Source organism: Bubalus kerabau, chromosome 9 (assembly GCF_029407905.1).
Source record: "Bubalus kerabau isolate K-KA32 ecotype Philippines breed swamp buffalo chromosome 9, PCC_UOA_SB_1v2, whole genome shotgun sequence".
Lineage (NCBI taxonomy): Eukaryota > Metazoa > Chordata > Mammalia > Artiodactyla > Bovidae > Bubalus > Bubalus kerabau.
This window is the reverse complement of record NC_073632.1, coordinates 67,119,722-67,126,070: the sequence shown is the minus strand read 5'-3', so window position 1 is coordinate 67,126,070 and position 6,349 is coordinate 67,119,722.

Genomic DNA, 6,349 nt, shown 5'->3' with positions numbered 1-6,349 from the left:
GATTTCACATTTTACAAGTCAGTTTCTCTGTGCTGCATCGAGCATCGTTTCATCCTTTCTGGACTACTCTGATTGTTCATTTCAGTGGAATTGCCAGTCATTCTATGTAATAAATTTCTAAAAGTTTTATTTAAACTCTTCTACAAGTCTCTGCTAATTTTTGATAATTATTATATAATTATCCATGTTTTCCATTCTCTTTTAATCTCTTAAAGATACTGAATATACTCACTGTATAGTTTGCATTTGATAATTGCTATATTTCTATATATTTTGTACCTGGTTTTATGGATTGTTGTTTCTACTGACTCTTGCTTATGGTATTTTGTTAATCATGTATTTGGTTGTAGATTTATTTACATTTGGAGAGCTTCTGTTTATTGGAAATTTGTTGGGAATTATTTGAAGATTGTATTTTTGTTACTTTCTTCCTGAGGGTGTTTTTACTTGTCAGTTGCTACTACCAAAGTATGTCTGTGTTTAGTTAAAGTATTAACTTGTGTTTTATTTCTTTGGACCTTGTAAACAGAATATAGATAAAGATAGATAATTTTCCTTACTGTCTTACTCTACTGGTTAGATCTTACATTTACTCCTCTTTTCAGTGGATTTCAGCTTTGTTGAGAGAGGGAAATTTTCATACTTTTCTTTTCTAGAACTCCCTTATCACTGATACTGTACATCAGTAATTCTCAGTTGGGGGTAATTTTGGCCTCACGGAATTCATTTGGCAAAATCCAGAGTCTTTTTGGTTAATGTAACTGGTTGGGGAAAGGTGCCACTGACACTCAGTAGGCAGAGATCGTTGTTCTTGTGGCTCAGTTGCCAAGACGTGTCCTACTCCCAGGCCTCTCTGTCCCCTCACCATCTCCTGAAGTTTGCCCAAGTTCATGTCCATTGAATCGGTGATGCCATCCATCCATCTCATCCTCTGTTGCCCCAGTAGAGACTGGAGATGCTCCAAGTATCCTATAATGCACAGGACATACAGCAAAGAATTGTCGGCCTCAAAATCTCACTAGTCACCAACCAGAGACTGAGAAACTGTGATCTAGGTCAAACAGAACTTGGAGGTGCCTCAGGGCAGCCAGTGGCTTCAGCTTATCGCCCTGGACTCTTATTTCTGCTTTGTTCTAGTCTTAGGGATTTTCTTGCCTTCTGGAAAGCTTATCCATGGTCATAAAAGGACTTCAGATTATTTTAACTGCTTTAAAAATATGTAGTATCGAGATTTTCTTATCTGTTATTTTGCTTCCCTACTTCTCTCCTCTTTATTTAATGACTTCAGAGTGTTTTGTTGACTGTGTGATACTTTGTTAGATTAGTCTTTAGTTATGGACCTTAAAGTGGCTTTAAATCAATTGCAAACAATGCTCCAGTGAATGTCATTTTGTATGTGTGACAGTATTTCTTCAGAATACGCACCTAAGAGTAAAAATGCTGGGTATGTGCATCTTAAATTTTGATAAATACTGCCATATTCTCCACATAGGATTTATGATTTACCCTCCCTTTGGCATTATATGAAAGTAAATTTTCCTTACATGGGTTTAAATTAAAACTGATTAAAAAAGGGACCTCATGATACACAAATATAAAAAGAATGAACCTTCCTATAACCACCAGTCATAGTCAACAGTTACCAGAATTTTGCCATTTTTGTTTCAGTGTTCTTTCTGCTCTTGTTTTTTTTTTTTTTTTTTTAAACATTTTTCTTCTTTAATGCTGAAGTATTTGAAAAAGATCCAAATATCATTTTATTTCATTCTATAACATGTAGATAGTTTATTGTATAACCACAAAGCTGCAATCTTGACTATTCATATCATTTAATAAAAAGTAATTTCTTTTTATCAGCTGATATTTTCCCAAATGTGAAAAAAAATTTGTCCTTTTATAAGTTGATCTGTTCAATTATACAAGTTACACCCATTGCATTTGAATTTGATGTCTCTTAACTCTCTTTCAAATTAGAACAGTACCTTTTCATTTTGACCCACTGGTATTGGCTTATAGAAACTAGACCAATTGTCCTATGCAAGGTCCTACATTCTGGGTTTGTCTGCTTGCTTCCTTTTAGTGTTCATCTGGTTTTTCCCTGTAGAGAAAAATTAATACCCAGCATATATTGGTTAAGCCTATGCTGGTTAGCTATCCCTCCTTTCATGAATCACAGCCTTGTTGTGGTACAGGGGCTTGCATAACTCAATGATGCTATGAACCATGAGGTACATGGCCATCCAAGATGTGTGGGTCATAGTGAAGATTTCTGACAAAATGTGGTCCCCTGGAGAAGGAAATGGCAAACTACTCCAGTATTCTTGCCCCAAGAACCCCATGAACAGTATGAAAGGGCTTGCAAAGAGTTGGACACAGCTTAGCAACTGAACAGCAACAACAAATATATTCAGTTGGCCAAAAAGTTGGTTCAGATGTTTCCATAAGATGGTATGGAAAAATCCTAAGCAACTTTTTGGCCAACCCAATAATTGCATTCAGGATCCACATGTTGGCAGGGCTTCATATTGCATCAAAATAAGGCATACAAACCTGTTCTTGCACGTTCTGTGATGATCAGACTGCTGACCAGGGGACACAGGTCATCATAGCCTGATCCCTTCTTTTAAAGTTTCTCATTTACATTTTATCAAATGGCTTCATGCATATGATTATTGCTTGAATAATTTATTGTACGATGAATGGCAGAATGGCAATTTTAAAAATTCTACCTCTCCTTCACCAAGTTTTAGTTAGAATTTTTTAATAAACAATATTAAATAAACATTTAATGCAACGATGGGCACAATAAAAGACAGAAATGGTATGGACCTAACAGAAGCAGAAGATATTAAGAAGAGGTGGCAACTATACACAGAAAAACTATACAAAAAAGATCTTCATGACCCAGATAATCATGATGGTGTGATCACTCACCTAGAGCCAGACATCCTGGAATGGGAAGTCAAGTGGACCTTAGGAAGCATCACCTCGAACAAAGCTAGCAGAGTGATGGAATTCCAGTTGAGCTCTTTGAAATCCTCAAAGATGATGCTGTGAAAGTGCTGCACTCAATATGCCAGAAAATTTGGAAAGCACAGCAGTGGCCACAGGGCTGGACAAGGTCAGTTTTCATCCCAATCTCAAAGAAAGGCAATGCCAAAGAAAGCTCAAACTACCGCACAATTGCACTCATGTCACATGCTAGCAAAGTAATGCTCAAAATTCTCCAAGCCAGACTTCAACAGTACATGAACCGTGAACTTCCAGATATTCAAACTGGTTTTAGAAAAAGCAGAGGAACCAGAGATCAAATTGCCAACATCCGCTGGATCATTGAAAAAGCAAGAGAGTTCCAGAAAAACATCTATTTCTACTTTATTGACTGTGCCAAAGCGTTTGACTGTGTGAATCACAGCAAACTGTGGAAAATTCTTCAAGAGATGGGAACACCAGACCACCTTACCTGCCTCTTGAGAAATAGGTATGCAGGTCAGGAAGCAATAGTTAGGACCGGACATGGAACAACAGACTTATCTAAATCGGGAAAGGAGTCTGTAAACGTATATTGTCACCCTGCTTATTTAACTTATATGCAGAGTACATCATGAGAAACACTGGGCTGGATGAAGCACAAGCTGGAATCAAGATTGCTGGGAGAAATATCAGTAACTTCAGATATGCAGATGACACCACCCTTATGGCAGAAAGTGAAGAAGGACTAAAGAGCCTCTTGATGAAAGTGAAAGAGGAGAGGGGAAAAATTGGCTTAAAACTCAACATTCAGAAAACTAGATTATGGCATCTAGTCCCATCATGGGAAATAGATGGGGAAGCAGTGGAAACAGTGACAGACTTTATTTTTGGGGGCTCCAAAATCACTGCTGATGGTGATTGCAGCCATGAAATTAAAAGACGCTTACTCCTTGGAAGAAAAGTTATGACCAACCTAGACAGCATATTAAAAAGCACCAAAGAATTGATGCTTTTGAACTGTGGTGTTGGAGGAGACTCTTGAGAGAGTGTCTTAGACTTCAAGGAGATCCAATCAGTCTATCCTAAAGGAAATCAGTCCTGAATATTCATTGCAAGGATTGATGTTGGAGCGGAAACGCGAATACTTTGGCCACCTGATGCAAAGAACTGAGTCATTGGAAAAGACCACGATGCTGGGAAAGATTGAAGGCAGCAGGAGAAGGGGACAACAGAGAATGTGATGGTTGGACGGTATCACCAACTTAATGGACATGAGTTTGAGTGAACTCTGGGATTTGGTGATGGACAGGGAGGCCTGGCGTGCTGCAGTTGATGGAGTCACAAAGAGTGGACACGATTGAGCCACTGAACTGAACTGAATGGACAATAACTTTCTCCACCAATTAGGGCCAATTAATTTCCCTGAGGTATACTTCATAGAAGAAAGGCAGAATGAATTGTTTCTTTATATCTGCCCGTTTTCAGTATAGCAATTTGGGGCCCTACTTATTTTTAGTGATGTTCTATTAGTTTTGTTTAAATTTTAGATTTTCTCTTTCTCTTCTCCCCCCAACCCCACTTTTTTTTTTTTTTTGACTGCCTTCGGTGCCTTGTGGGTTCCAACCTGCACCCCGGGCATAAAACCAAACCAAACCAAACCAAACTGGAGTCCTAACCACTGGACCACCAGGGAATTCCACCTCTCTCTTGCTTACTGAGGGGCTGTCAGTAAGAACTCTTGAGTTTTTATATGTTTTGTGCTTCAATCATTTGCAGTCATTACTCTCTTCCAAGCTCAAATCATTACATTTTGGCCAAAGGTAGTCTTTTCACATTGCCTCCTGGTCTTTCAGTCATGGACCATTTAGTCCTTGATAATTTTATTGCTTCCTGGCACAACCAGGTATACCAGGTACATTTGTGTATTTTCTGCCACAGGCCTGAAATCAGCTGTTACTCATTGCAAGTCCTATTTTATTTCCAATGCTGAAGGACTAGCACATTATCATAGTCATTTGCATTTTTTTCTAAACTGAATATTTGCCTTTGTTGTTGCTTAGTCACAAAGTTGTGTCTGACTCTTTGTGACCCCATGGACTGCAGCATGCAAGGCTTCCTTTACTTTCACTGTCTCCTGGAGTTTGCTCAGATTCAGGTTCATTGAGTAGGTGATGCTGTCTAACCATCTCATCCTCTGCTGCTCCCTTCTCCTTTTGCCTTCAGTCTTTCCCAGTAGCAGAGGCTTTTCCAGTGAGTTGTCTGTTTGAATCAGGTGGCCAAAGTATTGCCTATGTTTTCACTAAAGTGTTGTTGGTATACTTCTAATCGATTTATAAGAATTTTTTAAATAGTGGAAAATTAGCTTTTGTCTGCCACATGAGTTACAAATATTAGCCATATTTGCTTTTGTCATTTCGTTATTTAAGGTGCTTTTATACCTTATATTTTGTGAATGTTATTAATTTTTTCTTTTATAGCATCTATTTTTTAAGTTTTAACATATTCCTTCTCAATTTTGGAGAAATTATTATTAAAAAATGTTTTATCTAAATATTTTGGGGGCTTTATTTTAATTTTTTAAAAATAATCTTTGGTCACCTGGAATTTATCTTTGTTTAAGATATGAGTCCAATCTTATTTTCTCATATAGCTAGAAAGTTATGTCTATATCATTTAGCTTCAATATATCTTTTTCTCACTGATTTGAAATATCACATTTATTGCTGATATCTGTTACGGAGTTTGTACTCTTATCCACTGATTTGTCCCATTCATGTAGCAGCAATAGATACTTTACAATATGTTTTATTATCTGATAGTTCTAGGTTCATTTCTATATTATTTGTCAGAATTTCTATGGAGAATTTTACTTATTAATTTTTCCATTTCAGTATCCTTATTTGCAAAGAAAGTGCATTGGAATTTTTGTTGAAATTCTGTTAAGTTGGTAAATTAACCACAGAAGAACAGATATCTTTGGGATGTTGCCATCTTATTTAAAACAATATGTAACTTTCCACTCTGAAATTACTCAAAAATTTTCTGCCATTTATTAGTACTTCAAAAATTTCAGCACATAGAGCATACAGAACTTTCACCTGTTTGAGGGTATTAGTTATGTTATGGACTCAGCTGCCAAACAACAGCTGTCTAAACAAACAAGTAAAGAAATAAACAAAACACCAGGATACATTTGTTTTTATGTAACATTTCAGAGCTGAGTGTTTCTGGGCTCAACTAGATCATTCAGAAACTGATTGTTTCTCTCTTGTTCTGCTATCTTGGAGTGTTAGTTTTGTTCTTGTGGCTAAACTCAATTTGAAAGTGTTACTTGCTCAGTCATGTCTGACTCTTTGTGACCTCATGGCCTATAGCC